At 47.4% G+C, this 20,315-nt stretch overlaps 1 protein-coding gene across 7 annotated transcripts in view; it reads left to right on the top strand.

Annotated features, from left to right (window-relative positions):
- The window catches only part of PRAG1 (PEAK1 related, kinase-activating pseudokinase 1), a 139,137-nt gene that overhangs the window by 57,025 nt on the left and 61,797 nt on the right, over window positions 1–20,315 (top strand). The window contains exon 1 of one of the 7 annotated variants that reach the window (XM_083419452.1): window positions 17,706–17,972. The exons of 3 other annotated variants lie outside the window; for them this stretch is intronic. The gene's annotated coding sequence lies outside the window, so the exon portion shown is untranslated. Of the gene's footprint in view, window positions 1–17,705; window positions 18,159–18,302; window positions 18,673–20,315 lie in introns of those variants that run through there. 3 more of the 7 variants (XM_083419455.1, XM_083419454.1, XM_083419457.1) reach the window with 3 other exon arrangements.

Genomic DNA, 20,315 nt, shown 5'->3' with positions numbered 1-20,315 from the left:
GCGTATGTAACCTGAGGTACCACTGTAGTCATTTGAGAGTTCTCTGAGGCCTAAGTGTAAAATTTAAAACATTGTACTGTGCACTGACATTGTGTGTAGTTGAGGTCTGTACCTTTTGAGCGAAGTTACAGGTCTCCAAAGGACCATCTTCTCTCCAGGATGTGTGTGTGTGTGTGTTTGTGTGTGTGTGTTTTCAAGGTCACGATTCCCAGCTCAGCATATTTCTATCCACTGCAAGTTTCAAATTGCCAGTTGCTTGAGTGATAAATACTGTTTATATAATTGGATTAACAGCTCCTGTTTGTCATTCGCTCATCTTGCAAATGTTCCTTTTGGCAAGTAGTGCTTTACTACCTGGGACTTGATGTAACATGGGATGGGGGGGGCAGAGTATACAAAAATACTTTGATGTGGCCTGTAGCTTCATTTGAAGCAATCAGAATGGATTCAGTTCTTCAAGAGACTGAACAAGTCCTTACCCATTCATTTTCACTTGGGAGAATTAAGATTCTGCCTGTGAATCCGCTTCATCTGTGCAGCTACTTTTCTTTCTCACGCAAGTAAGGAAGAGGTTACATTCCGTGCCTCGTCCGCACCAATTTTCTTCCCTTCTTTGATGGTGTTCATTTAAAAATAAATGCAAGAATGCCGAAAATTTCAGCGGTGCAAAAATAGGCGTTAGTGCACAGTGAGGCTCTGCAACTTTCTTGAGAGCAAGTCTCTTTGAACTTAATACAGTGGTACCTCGGGTTACATACACTTCAGGTTACATACGCTTCAGGTTACACACTCTAACCCAGAAATAGTGCTTCAGGTTAAGAACTTTGCTTCAGGATAAGAACAGAAATCGGGCTCTGGCGGCGCAGCAGCAGCATTTAGCCTCATTAGCTAAAGTGGTGCTTCAGGTTAAGAGCAGTTTCAGGTTAAGTCCGGACCTCCGGAACGAATTAAGTACTTAACCTGAGGTACCACTGTAAAGCTTGCTTCGGAGGATTGGGCTGCCAGGCCACAAACGTCAAAGGGTGGCAGTCGTTTCAGAGATAACTCACACAGGGCTGGCCCAAAACATTTTGGCACCTGAGGTAAATCTCAAAATGGCACCCCACTTCCCCAGCAGGGAAGAAGAGTTGAGTAAAGATCTATATCAGGAACAAGGGGGGAATGACTGCAGATATTGAGAGATGAGGCCCTTCTTTGGGTGCCACCACCCACTGAGTTTTTCTTGGTGGAGGTGGTCCCCATGGCATGAATAGGATATACTAGAGCTACAAAACCGATTCATTTATATTAGCCGGGAAAACATTTTGTTTATTTTCCCAGGCTACTAGAACAATGCTCTTGCATACAGCCCTCCTTCTTCGCCACGTCTGTTTCTGATTTTGATTGATGTTGATTGCATTACTGTATAGTATTATGTTGCGAGCCACCCACAGGACTCTTTTGTGGAAAGGCAGGATGCAAATCTAAACATAAATGTAAATAAACAGAACGGTGCCCTTGCGCAAAAGGTCCCAGATGACCCAGAAGAAGGATGGAGCAGAGAAAAATAATAGGTTTCCCTTTGAAAAGCTGTGCCTCTCTTTTCAAGGCTCCAGCATCCCTTAATTTATATCCTGAGAGATGTGCCTCCTATTTCCAAAGCTCTAATGCAGAAGGAAGAAGCCGAGAGCAGTTGATGTCTCCTTAAATTAGGAGCAGCGTGGCGTGAGATGACTCAATATTGACATAGTTCCTGCTTTCATACAGCTGCTGCCACTGTATTTTTACCAGCAGTGAGGTCTGTTCATAGTCTCGACATCATCCATATATTAATATTTTTACAAAAGGTGACTCCCCCTCTCTCTGCTGAGCGGTAACAAGAGCCCATGGGGTTCCAGGCACTCACCCAAGGTCTGTGTTCCTTTGGAGAACTGAGACGCGGCGGAGACTGTTGTAGCTTTAAGAAATGTGGTTTATTTACCCATTTACACCTTCAGTCTACATGGAGGGAGTCCAGATCTTACAGCATGGTAATTTCAAGAGGGGCTTTCTCCCCCACAGCAGTGCAGCCATGCAGTCTCCCAGCCTGCCTTCAGCCAGCCTGACCAAGATGGCTCCCAGTCTTTCTTTCTCCTCCCAGAACACCTTGCTCAAAAACTCTCTTTTCCTGTCCGCACCCAATTGCCCTGGGCAACCTTCCAATTCCCCTGTCTCTGTTCACACCTCAAGACAAGGAGGAAGGACAGTTCTCTTGCATTGCCAATGGCTCACCTTGTCTTGTTTCTTAATGGACCTAGCTTGGCCAGGTCATTTTACATAGGCTAGTCCAGGAATTCCTCTGCAGCCTGTATTTCTCCCTTCACACCCCAAACAATCAAAATCCTACCATTTATTAATTTGTAGGGTTTAGGAGAGTCCCCCCCCCAAAAAAAACAATAACAGTATACAAGTAACATATGGCTTTGCCCTGAAAACAGATATACAGTGGTGCCTCGCAAGACGAAATTAATTCATTCCGCGAGTTTTTTCGTTGTGCAGGTTTTTTCGTTTTGCGAAGCACCACTGCATTTAAACACTGACAACGGCGGGGAGGGGGGGGAGAAGCAGGACAGCTGCCGCAGCCGGTACCTCAGACTCACCCGCGCGTTGTGGCCACCGTGCAACGCGGCTGCTGGAGGGCGGCAGGGGCCAGGAGCGCGACTCTGGCTGCAACGCTGGCTGCTGGCGGCAACGGCTCTCTGAGGGGAGCGCGTGAGGAGGGTGGGCAGCGGCGCGAGACGCCAACCGTCAGCGGGAAGGTGGGAGGGAGCTGGAGGAGCGGGGAAGCGAGCGTGCGTGCAGTGTGCGTCGCCATGACATGAGAGGCAGGGCCGTTTCGTCTAGCGAAGCAAGCCTTTAGGGAAATCCGTCTTGTAAAGCCCCTCAGAAAACGAAAAACTCTTTCGTCTTGCGAGTTTTTTGTCTTCCGAGGCATTCGTCTTGCGGGGTACCACTGTACAGTTCTACCTCAGCAACAGTGGCCTTTAAAATGAGTTTGGGGAATCCTGAGGTTCCTTCAAAGCTTAACAGGGAGTTCCCCAAAAAGAAGGAACAGTAAGATAAGCTTACTGGGAAGACAGCTTTCAGTACAAAATCTTCCACTGCGACGTAGAGCCACAGTGGGTATTATCCAGGCTAGGATCTGATCACACAGAGTTCCAACAGGCCTTTTCAGTGCCCTGCATGTTCGCCCCCTAAGGACAAGTCCAGCCACACAAGGATGCGATGGCAGATGTGAGGAGGAGATACCACCCTATTTTGTGGAAATATTTACAACATCTAATTAGGAGGCTGCACCGTATGCATTGGTTCATGCAATGCGTAATGAACTTCTGGAATTCATTAGTAAGTTGGTGACGGCTTCTAGTTAGACGCCGTTTTAAAAGGATTAGACAAATTAATGGGGGATAAATGTATCTGCAGTTATAAGCCTTGAGAGCTGAAGGGAACATCTGTGTTCAGAATACAGATGGAGGAGAATTTTCTTAGGTCCACATTTTAAAGAGAAGCAACCTGATATAGCACCTTCCAGATTTATACATGGGCTGGAATGCAATTAGGCTTAGAATTTTGCTCTTCTGCAAATTTTGCAATACAGTTCTCAGCTAAAAGATAAAACAGATTTAGAAATGCATACACGGAAACATAAAATAGTATTTAAGTACATATTTTGTGATGAAATTCATATTTAAGCATGTAGTTAAATACAATTTTCCATATGGTCAATTAATCTGCCATTTGTTCTTAATGCAAAAATATCACCAAATGGACTTACGGTATGTGGAAACAGTCTGAAAACAGACTGATCTGTACATCCTAAGTTCAAAAGCCCTGTACTTCTAAAAATCACATGGGGCAAGCAGAGGATAACCTTTGCCTTCATATCCTTGTTACAAACTGCCCAAGATATCTGTCAGAGCACGGCTGGAAACTGAAAATGATGGACTAGATGGATTCTTGGTATGATCTTACAAGGATTATCTTGAATTATTATACAGTATTAGTTTTAGATATTGTATGTCCTGGTAGTTTAAAATGTTCTGTTCTGCTTCGCCTTTGGAAACAGTGTGTATTAATCTGACTTTAGGAGGACTAGAGAAATCTGCTACTCTTGCAGCATTCTCTTTTGCAGATTTTCACAGAGTTAAGCACCCAGCTATGATCAAAAATCTCATCCACTGCTACTACCCCACAATTTAAATTCTGCTTTTTGAGAGGTCCACAAAATCCTCATGTTGAATATCCGATCTTACATGCAAGTAAGTATTTTTCTAAAATTATATGTTCACCGAAAATCCTAAATTGACTACCAGAGAGTAAACTGTTGCCTAGTACTTTGCCTTTGCAGTGGAAGTAATTAGGATCCAGAATGTGGCACCAATGTCACAAAGAGGCACAGAAGTGCTTATCTGACAACCCAAACCTCTGTTGCTGACAGGTTATAGTAATCTGGCTCGGATAAAGAGATCTTTGTTTAAATAATCAGCACCACCCAGGTAGGTACACATACTTGTCCCTTGGTCTTGGTGTTGATGGCCAAGAACAAAAAAAAAACATTCTGCTGGATCTGCGGTCATGTGCCCTCAACAAAAGTGCTTGATGATTCTTTGTCCTGGATAAATGGAAGAAGGGAAGAATGCTTAATCCGCGAAAGTAAATAAAACCAGCCAATGATGCCAGAATTGGATCCTGTAACTTCAGTTACCTTCATGTACTGACAAAAATATTATCTGAACTCATACAGCTGCCCACACACTGTGCCTTTAGCGCATATTCAAAGCACACCATTTTCCTCAAAGAATTCTGGGCACTATAGTTTGTTGAGGGTTGCCTGGAATTGTACCTCTGTGAGGGGGAAATTGCAGTGGCCAGAATTCTTTGAGGGGGGAAATGTGCTTCTAATATGCTTTAAAAGTAAACTGTGAACACATCCTAAGAAACCATTTATTCAACAGGCCTACTGTGTAATGATTACTAGTCGAGAGGGTAGGATTCCTTTCTTTGCCAAGCCAGAACACAGGAGGAAATCCAGCTGCCTCTGTAGCAACTTGAATACAGCCCAAGGCCAGCCTTTCCCAACCTAGTTGTGATGGCCTGGGATTCGTACTCAGAGACTGAACCTGAGGAATCCCAGCCTGCACAGGAGTCCCCGCCTCCAGAACCAGCTGAGCCGGGGCTGGGGCCTGAGCCTGAAGGGTCCTCACCTGTGCTGGATCCTCAGGTGCAGGCACCAGCTGAAGCTTCTCTGGTCCCTAACGTGATGGAGGACCCATTGCCTGCAGGTGATCAACTCTCAGCCCCATCAGGGGAAGGTGAGGTTGCCTCTGGGTCCGGTAACCCTCCAGCCTCTCCTGAGCTGCAGAGGCTCAGGGCAGAGAGGCGGAGGGAACTAAGTTCCTGCAGGAGGAGTGCTCGCCTCCAGGCCGGGAGAGGTGAGTCACCTGTGGACCGGGGCCGCCCTATGCCTTGGGGCAGATAAAAGCCAGCCAGCCCAGTCCCAGGTTGCGGGAGCAACATTGTTGGTAGCCTGTCCCTGCCTGCACCCTGTCCTGCTCTTCTGCCAGAGTTCCTGACCTCATCCGACTCCCTGCCTTGGACCCCAATTCAGCTTTGATGGACAGCCTCCATACCGCACCTTTGACCTCGGACTGGACTCGGACCTTGTCACATGGTAAGCCCCCGGGACCAGCACACTAGTGATCTCCAGATATCTTAGACTAAAACTCCTATCAGCCCCACTAAGCACAGCCATGCTGCTTGGGGCTGATGAGACGTGTTGTCCAAAACATCTGCTGGCAGAAACTCCAGCTCCTGGGGGGTCAAGCCTGATATTTTTGGGGTGGGGGCTGAGTCCCCAATGCCCCAAAAGCTCAGAGGCGAAGCACGGAGCCAAACATGGCGCAGCTCCAGTTGCCGGCCCCTTCGGCTCCTCCTGCTGCCGCAGAGGGAAGGAGAGTCAAAGCAGCCTCCCACCTGTGGTGAAGCCAGGAGGAGATGGAAGAGGAGCTGCCGGCCATTGAAGCCATGCTTGGCTCCATCCCCAGCTCCTCCCAACATCCTGACATCATGCGCGTGATGTCGCACACACCCATTGCCCTTGCAAGCTGGCGCCTCTGTCTGGTGGGCACCAGGTTGCGTGTGATGAATCATAGAATCATAGAGTTGGAAGAGACCACAAAGGTCATCGAGTCCAACCCCCTGCCAAGCAGGAAACACCATCAGAGCACTCCTGACATATGGTTGTCAAGCCTCTGCTTAGACCTCCAAAGAAGGAGACTCCACCACACTCCTTGGCAGCAAATTCCACTGTCGAACAGCTCATACTGTCAGGAAGTTCTTCCTAATGTTTAGGTGGAATCTTCTTTCTTGTAGTTTGTATCCATTGCTCCGTGTCCGCTTCTCTGGAGCAGCAGAAAACAACCTTTCTCCCTCCTCTATGTGACATCCTTTTCTATATTTGAACATGGCTATCATATCACCCCTTATCCTCCTCTTCTCCAGGCTAAACATGCCCAGCTCCCTTAGCCATTCCTCATAAGGCATCGTTTCCAGGCCTTTGACCATTTTGGTTGCCCTCCTCTGGACACGTTCCAGTTTGTCAGTGTCCTTCTTGAACTGTGGTGCCCAGAACTCGGATGACCTGGGACTCGGACTTGGAACCAGAGGAGTCTCAGTCCGCACCGGATCCTCTGCCTCAGGCGGCATCGGAACCAAGTCTGGGGCCTGATTCTGAAGAGCCCCAGTCTGCACAGGTTCCCCTGCAACAAGCACCAGCTGGGCCGAGTCAGGGGCCTAAGCCTGCCCTGGCTCCAGATGCGGGGATTACCTTGTTGCCTTTGGCTGGGCCATCACTTACAGCTGCTCCACTACTAGTTGGGTCAGGAGAAGCTGAGGCAGCCTCTGGGTCTAGTAACCCACCAACATCTCCTGAGCTGCAGAGGCTAAGGTCTGAGAGAAGGAGAGACCTGAGTACTCGCAGGAGGAGTGCTCGCCTTCGGGCAAGACAGGGAGGTGAGTCACCAGGGGATCAGGACCGGGGGCTCTCGGACCCCGCTCCAGGTTGCGGGAGCAACATTGCTGTTTGCTAGAACCTGCCTGTGACCCTGTGCCTGACCTAGCCTGGTTTCTGCCTTGTGACCTGCCTTGGCTCTGTCGGATTGACACCTCGCGGAATCCTTGGATTCGGGACCGGACCTGGACCACGTTGCTCGGGTTTACCCCCAGGCCCAGCACATTGAGGAAAGTTAATCTAGATTGTGAAGCCATGGGGTGCCCCATCCCAGACAAGACACTGTATTAAGACAATCTGATGTTTACCTGGAAGGAAGTCCTACTGAACTCAGTGCAGCTTCTTGCCTCCCCTGCAAGAAAATGGCACAGGACCGCAACATTAATTTCTTTAATATGATTAAATATTAAATGGTACATAATTAAATGTTATGCTAAATTCTGTTAGAGGACTCTGGAATCTTGGTTTCTAAACCACGGCGATTAAAAAATAGTATCAAACTTGTCCATTGCTCCAAGTCACTAGCAGCAAATTTAAAACACACGTGTAAGTAAAAATACATTACAACCTAAGCACATTTACACAGAGCATCACACACACCCAATAACAGCAGCAGAAAGCAGCCGGTTGCCATTGTCGCTGAGCACTAGACAAAAGCAGCATTGTCCCCTCATTTTTGAAGACGTATTTTATCCTAGGCACCAGTCCCGTGCCATTCTGTTTGTGGGCTTTTTGCCAGCTGTGATCAGGAATGCTGTCTGAAGCAAATGACAATAATTGGGATTTGCAAAATGGCCCGTTCTTTTCAAAAAGGGAAAATGCGGCACAAAAAGGCTCATCTGTTTATGATCCAGCCCTCCAGGCCCTTCCAAGTTAACACACGAAGACAAGAGTTTTTATATGACACAGCTCTATTTGGGGGAGACTCAGTGACTTAGTGGGGGGGAAACTTTCCCTTTTTACGCTCCTTTGCTTCATCCTTTGGAGGCCGACCTTCTAACAAAGCCCTCCTATTGTGAGAGGCATGCTGGCGCAGCTGCAGGTGTCCTGGTAGCGACACAGGACAAAGCCCATTTGTTAATCAGCCGTGTCACAAGGCCCGTGGTCCCCTTCTCCAGGCATCGCCACAGCCTTCAAAAGCAAAATCTACACATTCAGTCAAAAGACCCATTCTCCAAGGATTTCTTAGCAAGTACTGTCCCTGGGGTATGTGTATGTAAAAGCAGGGGTCTGTCTTTGCCCCAGTGCCCAGATCTGGCTCCTGGTCAGCGTGGCGATTCTTTGAAAGAATCTGTGTGGAGACTGTTGAGGCATTAAGAAGAAGGGGGACGGCTTCCTTTTAGTCCCTTTCAAGATAAAGAAACCACCACCAAAACTCTTTGGAAAGTAAAATTGTTGACATTATTCATTCAGTAATACTACATTTATATTATATTCATTCAGTAATACTCAGTAATATTATATATTCAGTAATAGTAACATTATCAAAAGTGTCATTTTTGTGCGTGTCCGCACACACTTAATTGTATTTTGCTTCAAGACTTTTGGGTAACGTTCAGCTAGCAATCAAATACAGTGGTATCTTGGATTAAGAACTTAATTCGTTCTGGAGGTCCGTTCTTAACCTGAAATTGTTCTTAACCTGAGGCAGCACTTTAGCTAATGGGGCCTCCCGTGCCGCCGCTGCCCAATTTCTGTTCTCATCCTGAAGCAAAGTTCTTAACCCGAGGTACTATTTCTGGGTTAGTGGAGTCTGTAACCTGAAGCGTCTGTAACCCGAGGTACCACTGTAAATAACAACAGCAAACAACACCTTGCATTTTCTCTAACAAAATCAATGTGGCATACATGCCCCACTTTTATCTTCAGAATAAAATAGTCTTAGCGCACACTTGAGAGGTGCCGGCACAGAGTTCTGGCTGAAAAAAACCCCTGGTCTTGTGTAATCTCACGTTTGTTCATTATCTTATCAATATTTGTATTATTGTCAGCACTGGTTAGTCACTGTAACCATTTTGATTTTAGGTATTTATAGCTGTCTGCTCATTTTTTTCATTATCTTTCCCTCCGACCTCAATCTTCTCCATTCCCTCAACCACTTGGGTACACACTCCTGACAGTTTAGGACTTCACATCATGTGCCTGATGAAGTGGACTTTGGTCCATGGAATCTTACATGCCATATTGACATCGTTCATCATTAAGGTGCCACAATTGTTGTTCTTGAAAAGTAGGCTAGGCTGAGAGACAGAGTTGTTGTGGGTGGATTTGAACCCAGGTTTCCCCCGTCTAAATCTGACACTATAACCACTGCACCACACTAGACAGAAAGCATTTTACTTAAGGTGGTTTACAGCAAAAATCATGAGAACATTGTCATAACAATGCAGCTGAATCATTTAAAACCCAACACAGCAGAGTCAGCAGAAAAGTGGCTTTGAGTCAGTGATTTTAACAGTGCCATGGGTTTGGCAAAATAAGAAGGCTTTAACTTCCTCCCTCAACCTAAACCTTGGATAGAGAGAGTTCCGTGGCCAGCCCTCCACTGTGGACAAGCCCCTGCTGCAGCCAGCCACTTCCCAAATAAAGAGCAAAGAATCAATGTTGGGGTGAGGATGGAGAAAGAGGTCTGCTTGACCACAGCTGCCTAAATCCATGATCTCAGGAAATGGAAGTGTCTCTAGAAAAGCTCCCCAAAGTCCACACATGGGTAATACCTTTATTAAAGGTAAAGGGACCCCTGACCATTAGGTCCAGTCGTGGCCGACTCTGGGGTTGCGGCGCTCATCTCGCTTTATTGGCCGAAGGAGCCGGTGTACAGCTTCCGGGTCATGTGGCCAGCATGACTAAGCCGCTTCTGGCGAACCAGAGCAGCGCACGGAAGCGCCGTTTAACTTCCCACCAGAGCGGTACCTATTTAGCTACTTGCACTTTGAGGTGCTTTCGAACTGCTAGGTTGGCAGGAGCAGGGACCGAGCAACGGGAGCTCACCCCGTTGCGGGGATTCAAACCGGCGACCTTCTGATCGGCAAGTCCTAGGCTCTGTGGTTTAACCCACAGTGCCACCCGTGTCCCTTGAATACCTTTATTAGGACCAAGCAAAAAGACTCGATTTGGCAAGCTTCCGAGTTCTCCACAACTTTTCCGTAATGACCTTACACACATTCTGCATAATCCAGGAAGAAGCCACAGTTGCCTTCATATAATCAGGCAGGGGACACCCATAGGCTGAGGCCTGAGGTTGCATGTTGGCTGCAATAACAGGCTATGCTGCTGAGGTGCTTTCAGTCTCTGAAACTATTGTACAAGATGATTTTTCAGTTATATTTCTTTTTGAACATTTTGAAGGACCCGTTCTTCCGTTGAGAAGCTCAAAACAGCAGCACAGAAGGGTGCTTCCAGACAGCAGTTTGGTGTGGAATCGGTGCTGTTCATGTCCCAAAGTGTTTTGCATTGTCTACCTGATGTTCCTGCCATCAAGGAAGAAAAAGAAAGGTTGTCCTTTGTCTTCATTTAATCTGGATTTAGCCTTTCCATGGAAAGTCGAAGAACAAAAGTAACCTGTTAAGCATCCACAATAATTGCTGGTGTGGATGTGTGTTAGCACATCCTTTTGGAAGCTTCCTTATACCGAGTCAGATTATTGGTCTATCTAGTTCAGTGCCTTTTACATTGATTGGCAGCTGCTCTTCAGAGTTTCAGGCAGGAACTCTTTCCTGTGTGGAGAACCTGGGACCTTCGGTTGTTTTTTCCTAAATGATTTTTTACTAAGTTTTACAATTTTATAATCCTTACAATGAAATTATCTCAGGAAAAAAAAAGGAAAAATACAATTCCCATACTCTCCCCCCATGACTTCCCTCAACTTCCTCTTCTGGTCCTTTACCTATTAACTTCTGCTTATTTTATTAGGGACGTGGGTGGTGCTGTGGGTTAAACCACAGAGCCTAGGACTCGCCGATCAGAAGATCGGTGGTTCGAATCCCCACGACGGGGTGAGCTCCCGTTGCTCGGTCCCAGCTCCTGCCAACCTAGCAGTTCGAAAGCAAGTCAAAGTACCTATTTATCTACTTGCACTTTGATGTGCTTTCTAACTGCTAGGTTGGCAGGAGCTGGGACTGAGCAATGGGAGCTCACCCCGTCGTGGAGATTCGAACCGCCGACCTTCTGATCGGCAAGCCCAAGAGGCTCTGTGGTTTAGACCACAGCACCACCCGTGTCCCTGTCCCATGCTGAAGGCCTGCCCAAATTTCAGCAACCCAGAATTCCAACAATCCCTTTTATTGTCACAATAATCCTGTGAAGTACCTGTGAGACTGACCAAGATCACCCAGTGAACTCCAATGACTGGGTAGTGGCTTGGACTCAAAAACAAGTTCAACACGCTTATTAAACCCCACCGCTTCTGATTGATGGCTTAGTGAACTGAGGGTTAGGCGGAGGACAAGGGGTGTTTGTGAAGCTCAGCTTTTCCTCAGAATTTTCAATTGTTTAGCAAGCTTTTGGTTCCTATTTTTTTATATATAAAGAAATCTCTGCAGGTCGCTTTGAGACACTTGTTAAAAGCAATGAGTAATATCTTAACAACAACATACACCAAGAAGGACATAAAATCCATTTGTTATTCATATTAATAGTATAAGTCACGAAAGTACTTCAGCAACAACAACGCTGGGATTCAATCCATACAATTTATTTTGCCCTGTCTTGATAAAGGGTTCCATGGAGATGAGCTATTTAATATTCATAAAGCTTTCTGCACACAGATGTTAAAGAAAGGCTAGAGTGATTAATTGATTGGCCACTGTTGAGCTAGCGTGTAACTGGAGAATTACCTTTGTTGGAGTAGATTCAGAAGCCATTGGAAGGTTTCGTCGGGAATCTAGTAAATAAAAGATTCCCATGTCTTAATGACACAGTAGTGTTATTGTGCCCAGTGGTTCAACAATTTTTCTGGAGAACTAAAGAAAGGCAAAAATGCAAGATGTGCTATTTCTGTTTCAGCATCCTCTTAGTGAGAGAGATGGGGAAGATTGCAGTCATTGTTACACCATCACAGTGGCAGCCACAAAAGCCAAATAATAAAGGGTGGTGTGGGGAGGTGGGCATTAAAGAGACTTCAAATATTGATTCTTGAAGTTAAAGGTAAAGGTAAAGGTACCCTTGCCCGTACGGGCCAGTCTTGCCAGACTCTAGGGTTGTGCGCTCACCTCACTCTATAGGGCAGGAGCCAGCGCTGTCCGCAGACACTTCCGGGTCTTACCCACAGCGCCACTTACCCACAGCGCCACCCGCGTCCCTTTTTATTCTTGAAGTTAGTGGGGTTTAATTGTCATGGATTTACCCAGAGTGCCAGGGGAATGGTAGCTTTGTTAAGAGGCAAAGAACTCTGCCAGAGGTCCCAGTTCCTACACAACAAATAAACAGGTTGGAACCACTTGACACTCTTGGCTCACTCCCAAAAAATTTCCGGGAATTGTAATTGTGTCATGATGATACATATCCCTAAAACACTGTTTCCCAAAGTTTCGAGAGCTGAGTCACATTCTTTTTCTTTTCCTTGAGTGAAATTGAAGGCACACTTCGTTCCTACCCCTCCCCCAAAGGCTTTACATTTTTACAGTGTGCAAAATAATAATAACAATAACAATAATTTTATTTGTATCCCACCCTCCCCGGCCAAAGCTGGGCTCAGAGCGGCTAACAACGAGTGAAAATAGCACAGCATACATAAAATCACACAGTCAATTAAAATACATTCTAAAATCAACTCAGAATCAAATTAATGGCAACCATTGGGTTAGAGTTCTGTGAGGATTGCAGAAGGGGGGTTCAGACTGTGCCTTGGCCAAAGGCCTGGTGGAACAACTCCATCTTGCAGGCCCTGTGGAAAGATGTCAAGTCCCGCAGGGCCCTAGTCTCTTGTGACAGTGCGTTCCACCAGATTGGGGCCATGGCCAAAAAAGCCCCGGCTCTGGTTGAGGCCAACCTAACCTCCCTGTGGCCCGGGATCTCCAAGATGTTTTTATTTGAAGACCGTAAGGTCCTCCGTGGGACATACCAGGAAAGGCGGTCCCATAGGTACGAGCGTCCTGGCCATATAGGGCTAGAAAGGTTAGAACCAGCACCTTAAACCTGATCCTGTACTCCACCGGGAGCCAGTGCAGCTTGTATAGCACTGGGTGAATGTGATCCCGTGGCAAGGACCCCGTAAGGAGTCTCGCCACGGCATTCTGCACCTGCTGGAGTTTCTGGGTCAGTCTCAAGGGCAGCCCCACGTAGAGTGAGTTACAATAATCAAGCTTGGAGGTGACCATCGCGTGGATCACAGTGGCTAGGTCAGGGCGAGAGATGTAAGGAGCCAACTGCTTAGCTTGGTGGAGATGAAAAAATGCCCCCTTTTTTATAGCTGCAACCTGCAACTCCATAGAAAGGGAGGTGTCAAAGATTACACCCAAACTCTTAACGGACGGCGCTGGCACTAATTGCGCCCCCGCAAGAGATGGGAGTTGGCCCTCCAATCCCATATTGTCCCAACCCAGCCAAAGGACCTCTGTCTTCGAAAGATTTAACTTCAACCAGCTCCCATGTAACCATCCAGCCACAGCTTCCAAAAGTGAGAATTACTCTAGGGCAAGCCCCTGTTTTGTGCAATTCCCCCTAATTAGAAGGAAGGAAACTCACAGAACTGATTCATGCATCATCTCAAAGGGAGACACCTTGGAGGGCAGGTAATTCTGCTACACCTCTGTATCAGGAATGAGGCAAGCTCAGATCAGCACATGCAAAGAAACAGGGGGCTGCCTTCTCTAAGGGCAGGTACTGTGAGCTCACAGAGCTTTTAATTACTTCATTAACTTATTTTATTTGTGATGATGCACTAGCAGTTCCTAGAAGTAGGCATGGATGAATCGGTTCATTTTGGTTTCTCAATTTTCCTGTCTTAAATTCAGTTCTCCATTTTTCTGCAGCACTTAAAAAAAATGTCATGAAAATTCATCAGCAATTTATTGTATGTATTGTATTGTTGTATGCAGTTTGGGCTCCCATGCAGATTTTTGCAAGCTCTTCTCCCTAATATATTTTTTTCATGTTATTTTAACTAATGCATGCGTTTTAATGCACAATTCCTACTAAGACAAATTTCCCCTGTGTACACATTGGTTGAAGAAGTGCATTGCAACATTCAGAGAAGCGTGAATTTCATAGGAAGTTGTGTTCCATTCGTGCATTGATTTGATGAGTACAAAATAGGTAGTCTTTAAAATACAAACAAAATCAAATCCCTCCCCCATCTCCACCCAGGAGTCCTTGGTTTGTAGCAAAGCCTGTTGAACTGACTCAAAACGGGTTTAAATCTGTAGTCTGAAGAGGCAGCTGGCAGCTACATTCACATTTACTCCCCCCCCCCTTGTTCTTTCATCTTACTCATTTGCAATTGCTTCCAAAATTTGCCCTTCCAGATAACGAAGTACAAAAACAAGGTATTCTGTTCTCTGATCCCATGGGGTTGTTGCGTCTCCCTGAAAAACGGCATATGAATCAGAAAATTTTATTTTTAGGTTTTGCTAAAACAAGCAAACTCTCTCCTCTTGCCGTTGACGTGCCCCTTTCCTTCCTGCTAAATTTCTAGGGAAATACTGGGTGAGTACATACATACAATGACATAGATTTCTAACTGTGGAAACTACAGTACTGCCTGTTTTCAAGGATAACTAATGAAGGATACTGCTCCAAAGGGAGAAGGTATGGGTTTATACCTAGACAGCATCTTAAAAAGCAGAGACATCACCTTGCCAACAAAGGTCCGTATGGTTAAAGCTATGGTTTTCCCAGTAGTGATGTATGGAAGTGAGAGCTGGACCATAAAGAAGGCTGATCGCCGAAGAATCGATGCTTTTGAATTATGGTGCTGGAGGAGACTCTTGAGAGTCCCATGGACTGCAAGAAGATCAAACCTCTCCATTCTGAAGGAAATCAGCCCTGAGTGCTCACTGGAAGGACAGATCCTGAAGCTGAGGCTCCAATACTTTGGCCACCTCATGAGAAGAGAAGACTCCCTGGAAAAGACCCTGATGTTGGGAAAGATGGAGGGCACAAGGAGAAGGGGAAGACAGAGGACGAGATGGTTGGACAGTGTTCTCGAAGCTATGAACATGAGTTTGACCAAAATGCGGGAGGCACGATTAAACGACTAAACAACAACAACAACATCCTTGAATCAGTGGTGTAAAAAAAAGTGGGGGTGGGGACTCTTGAAAGAAATGCTAGGTCCCTCCAGCTGTTGTAGAACTACAACTCCCATCATCCTTAGCTAGCAGGACCAGCGGTCAGGGATGATAGGAGTTGTAGTACAACATCTGGAGACCCAAGTTTGAGAAACACTGTGTGCTATTGCATTGGTGGAGGTGGACAAAGAAGGAGAGTTGACAAAGTTATGCCGAAAAAAACAACATGCTAGGTTGTCATTCATAACTTGGGGTACAAATGGTGTTTGGGTCGGCTGTTTGTGTACTTTTGTATTTTATGATTTGATTTCCCATGGGCTTTGTGTCATATCTTGGATATGCCCGCAGGAACAGTGGGTGTCAAGTGTGAACAGCATCCATTGTGTGCGGATACTGCCCTGCAGTTCTGCAGTCTTTGCCCCTGAGCAAGTCATTTCCAGAGCATTGAATTTTTATGGGGGTGAAATGCCTGTTGCTATGGGCCGCCTACAAAGCCAGTGCCCCAGAAATGGCAATGAGAAATTGGCCAGGAGGGCAGAGACAGATTTCATATTACCGTCTGCAGGGCAGCCATCCGATGAAGAACGACGGGGCCTGCTGAGGCTAGCAGTCACCAGCTGACACCTCAGCCCCAGCCTGAGCACTAGGCCTTGCTGGCTCCAGTGGGAGTAGCAGCAGATGGGCAGAGTTGGACCCCTGGGCATGCCTCTGCCCTACAACGCGTACAGTAGAGAGGCAGAACAGAAAATGGCTAAGTGGTTCAATTCTGCTTCTTTGCCAAAGCTGTCTCACCCACCTGCCCTCTGCTCTTCCCTGTGAGGAATGTTTTTCCTGAGTCGTCACTTTTTCAGGAAAGAACAGGTGTGCTGCTCTCCCCCCCCCCCTTTGCCAATTCCCTACTTCCTCCTCCTTGTATCCTGGGATACAAATATGAATAACTATTTTTAAAAAACAAAGGGCATGTTAAAGATTCCACCCCCGCCTGGAGAAAACCGCTCCCTGTGAGATGACCGGTTTCCAAAAGCCCCTTCAGTCAGAGGGAGAAAGCCAGAAAACCGTAAAGTAGAAATGACAGAAGGAAGCCCTTAGATTTGTGTATCAAGTTAAAGGGACCCCTGACCATTAGGTCCAGTCGTGACCGATTCTGGGGTTGCGGCGCTCATCTCCCTTTATTGGCCGAGGGAGCCGGAGTACAGCTTCCGGGTCATGTGGCCAGCATGACTAAGCCGCTTCTGGCGAACCAGAGCAGCGCACGGAAACGCAGCTTACCTTCCTGCCGGAGTGGTACCTATTTATCTACTTGCACTTTGACGTGCTTTCAAACTGCTAGGTGGGCAGGATCAGGGACCGAGCAACGGGAGCTCATCCCGTTGCGGGGATTCAAACCGCCGACCTTCTGATCAGCAAATCCTAGGCTCTGTGGTTTAAACCACAGCGCCACCCGCGTCCCTCAGATTTGTGTATATAAGTCTGTAAATTGGTATGTGCAGATTTGCACCTTATGAGCCTTTTTACTGGATTTGTAAGTACTTAGCAGTACCAGTGAAGGCAGGTATCTTCCCCATTTCTGAACTGGGAGACAGGATTCAGAAAGGGAAAACCACCCATCATAGGAGCCAATTCAATGCCCCAATCTGGATTAAGGATGCTACAATTTTCTTGAAATTACAAGAAAGGAGATCCCGACTTAACATCAGGAAGAACTGTTGACAGCAGTGGAATGGTTTCTCTCAGGTGGTTGTGGCCTCTCGTTCCTTGTCTGTCTGCTTTTGCTGACATTCCTGCATTGCACGGGGTTGGACTAGATGACCCTCAGGGTCCCTTTCAACTCTACCCTGTACTGTTTTTAACCAGAGTGTCTGGGGAGACTCAGCCAGATGGGTGGGGTGTAAATAATAAATTATTATTATCATTACATTTCTATGGTTCTATTATTTTAAAGAAAAGGAGAGGTCTCCTTTGGTCCTGAGACCTCCTCACTGTGCTATTTAAGAGTTGTTGGGAGAATGAAACCCTTGTGTTCTGTTGCTTGCAAACTGAGCAAGGAGGAAACGGGGGGGGCGGAGTGCTCAAGAGGGCAAAATGGGGAAGGAGGGTGCAGAGGAGGATGAGTTATGGGGTTACAGGGTGCGCTGGGGAAAGGGATCTAAAAAGGGGGTGCAGAGAGAAAAGGGGGCAAGGCAAGTGTGTGTGGTGGGGGGAATAAATGATAGTAGGGTGTGTTGTACCTTGCTGTGGTGCACCTGCGGGGTGAAACTAAGAAAAAGCGAACTGGGTGTGAAGGTCGGGAAGCACCTGTGGCGAGGCCGAGAAAGGCGAGGAGGGGATTAACCGAGACCCTGGCAGGGGAAAAAACGGAAACGCTCAGATGGCAACAGAAATGCAGCGAGGCGCCTCCGTCCGAGTTCCTGAAATGCAAAGGCGGCCCTCGGCATGTATATCATTGCATGTAAAAATCTCTCCCTGCTCCGGGCAGCGGGATGTTTGGGGAGGGGGGAGGGAGGCGGGCTGCGAGAGGAGGGGCGATTTTGCGGCAGGAAGAGGAGCTGCCGCTGCTGCTCCCTGCAGCCGGGAAATCCTCCTTCGCTTGCACAAAATACACACACCCTCGGCTTTGCCCGGGCGGCGATCCTTGCTCAGCCGGTGGAGAAGGGAGGTCCCCCTTTGGCACGCTAGGAAGGCTTGGTTTGATGGCGCTGCAGCCGGGAGTCTGGGAGGTAAGAGTTTCCTTCCTCGCCGCCGCCGCCGCCGCCGCCATCCTCCTCCTCGCCTCTTCCATTCATTGCTGGTTTGCAGCCCCAGCAGTTGCGGGGTCCGGGCTGCGGCGCCGCAAAAGGGGGACACGGAGTTTCCTCCTCGCCGCTGCTCCCCAAAGTGACATTTGCCCATTGATTCGCAAGCAGGTAGGCGCGCGCGCTTCCTTTTGCGCTGCGGGAGAGCTTGCAGCGCGAGGCGCAGGGCAAAACTTTCCCCTGCAGCCTGGTTTGTGTGTTGTGTGTGTGTGATCGGCCTCGGGGGGGGGGGTGTGCTCCCATCCGAGGCCGAGAGAGCTCATGGGAAGCGGGGACTCGCTTCGCCCAGCAGAAAAGGCCATGCGCCCCTCGCTTCCTTGCGCCTAGACGCGCCGCTTTCCTGGAAGAGTCTCGCAGGACTTCGAGGTTTTCTCTCCGTGCATTTTGCGTGGGTGCTTTGCTCCGCGACGCTTATACACACGTGTTGCGTGTTCCCCACCCCCGCAGCTGTTTCACTCTCTTCCGAGGTTCACGTGGCGAGCGCCGAACAACAGTAAGCAAGGTAGCCTTTTGTTAAAGGCTTCCAGGGGGTTGCATTGAACTGAATGCAGTGCGCTGCGTTTCGTGAAACGTGCCCGGCAGAGCAGATGGTTGGCCGATGGAAGTCGCCGGGCATTTCTTGCCAGTAAGTTCCCTGCAACGTTACAAGGTTGGCGTGGTTCGGCTGTTCCAGGGGCGAGGTTTTCCTTGGGTGAGCGGGGCGAACGTATTTCCTCCGAAGCACATGGCTTGCTAAAAAGCAAAGGGGGAAAAAGCTCTAGTAGCGCTGCCCAGACGTCTGACTGGATCCTTGATCTTTCCAATATCCTGTGCTTTAAAAACCAGATTCCTCATAAGCTGTATAAAAGACGAGAGAGGGTTTTACGGAAAAGCTGTGAAAGTCCAGACTGTAATTAGATATGGTGCAATAACCATATTCCACATTTCTTTCAACTTGGCAAAGTTCCTGATCCTTTCCCATCTGCTTGTTGCAGGATTGCAGAATATACAAGTGTTAGTTGGTTTCTTTCCCTTGGTGTTTTTAGACTGCAACCCGACTCGCAGTGCCCTGGATGGAAGTCCCATTGAACTCAATGGGGTTTTTTCTGGGTGTACATATTACTGGATCACAGTTCCCTTTTAAAAGTTACCAATTTCCTTGACTCTTCAAATAGTGCTGCTTGTCAGCCTAACATTTTACAACTGCGAGTACAGACATTGTTAGTGTTTATTAATTACCAAAGAACCATATTGTTAATGTTTTGTCAGGCCTTTACTAAGTGTGTGCCCCAGAAAGGCAAATAGAGCCCACCATGCGTGGATTTCCTGTAGGGTCATGATACACCTGTTATGCAGCAGCTAGACTGGTGACTGGGAGCGGCCGCCGAGACCCTATAACACCGGTCTTGAAAGACCTACACTGGCTCCCAGTACGTTTCCGAGCACAATTCAAAGTGTTGGTGCTGAGCTTTAAAGCCCTAAACGGCCTCGGTCCAGTATATCTGAAGGAGCGTCTCCACCCCCATCGTTCTGCCCGGACGCTGAGGTCCAGCGCCGAGGGCCTTCTGGCGGTTCCCTCATTGCAAGAAGCAAAGCTACAAGGAACCAGGCAGAGGGCCTTCTTGGTAGTGGCGCCCGCCCTGTGGAATGCCCTCCCACCAGATGTCAAAACGATAAACAACTACCTGACATTCAGAAGACATCTTAAGGCAGCCCTGTTCAGGGAAGTTTTTAATGTGTGATATTTTAGTGTATTTTTGGTTTCTATGGAAGCCGCCCAGAGTGGCTGGGGAGGCCCAGCCAGATGGGCGGGGTATAAATAATAAATTATTATTATTATTATTATTATTATTATTATTATTATTATTACTACTACTACTACTACTACTACTACCTGTCTGAGACTGCAATAAGGGGGAGGAGGGTCAAATATTTGACAGGCCACAGGGCATGCCTCGCGGGCTGCATTTAGGCTGGGGAATCAAGCTGCAAATCTGGTGTTACTGATCTTATACAGAGAGGACTCAGCTATACAGCTGCAAATGAAACGTTTTAAGTGTGTTGTAAAGTGCGTTATACAAATGTGACACTAGATGGCGCTGGTGAGCTATGAGAAATTCAATCTATTTTTTTTCAAAGCTTTTTTTTTAAAAAAAGCATTTTCACAACTTTTTTTATATGTGTGTAGATTCCACCAGAGTGTTTTGAAGTCAGTGCAGTGATCCCAGGGAATATCCTTCCCCCCCTCCCAGCCCGTGATTGTGATCAGTGGGCATGATCCAACTGAAG

Source organism: Podarcis tiliguerta, assembly GCF_965153285.1.
Source record: "Podarcis tiliguerta genome assembly, chromosome: 17".
In the NCBI taxonomy this organism is placed as follows: Eukaryota; Metazoa; Chordata; class Lepidosauria; order Squamata; family Lacertidae; genus Podarcis; species Podarcis tiliguerta.
Note: the sequence above shows the minus strand (reverse complement) of the source record. Positions and strands in the feature narration are given on the sequence as shown.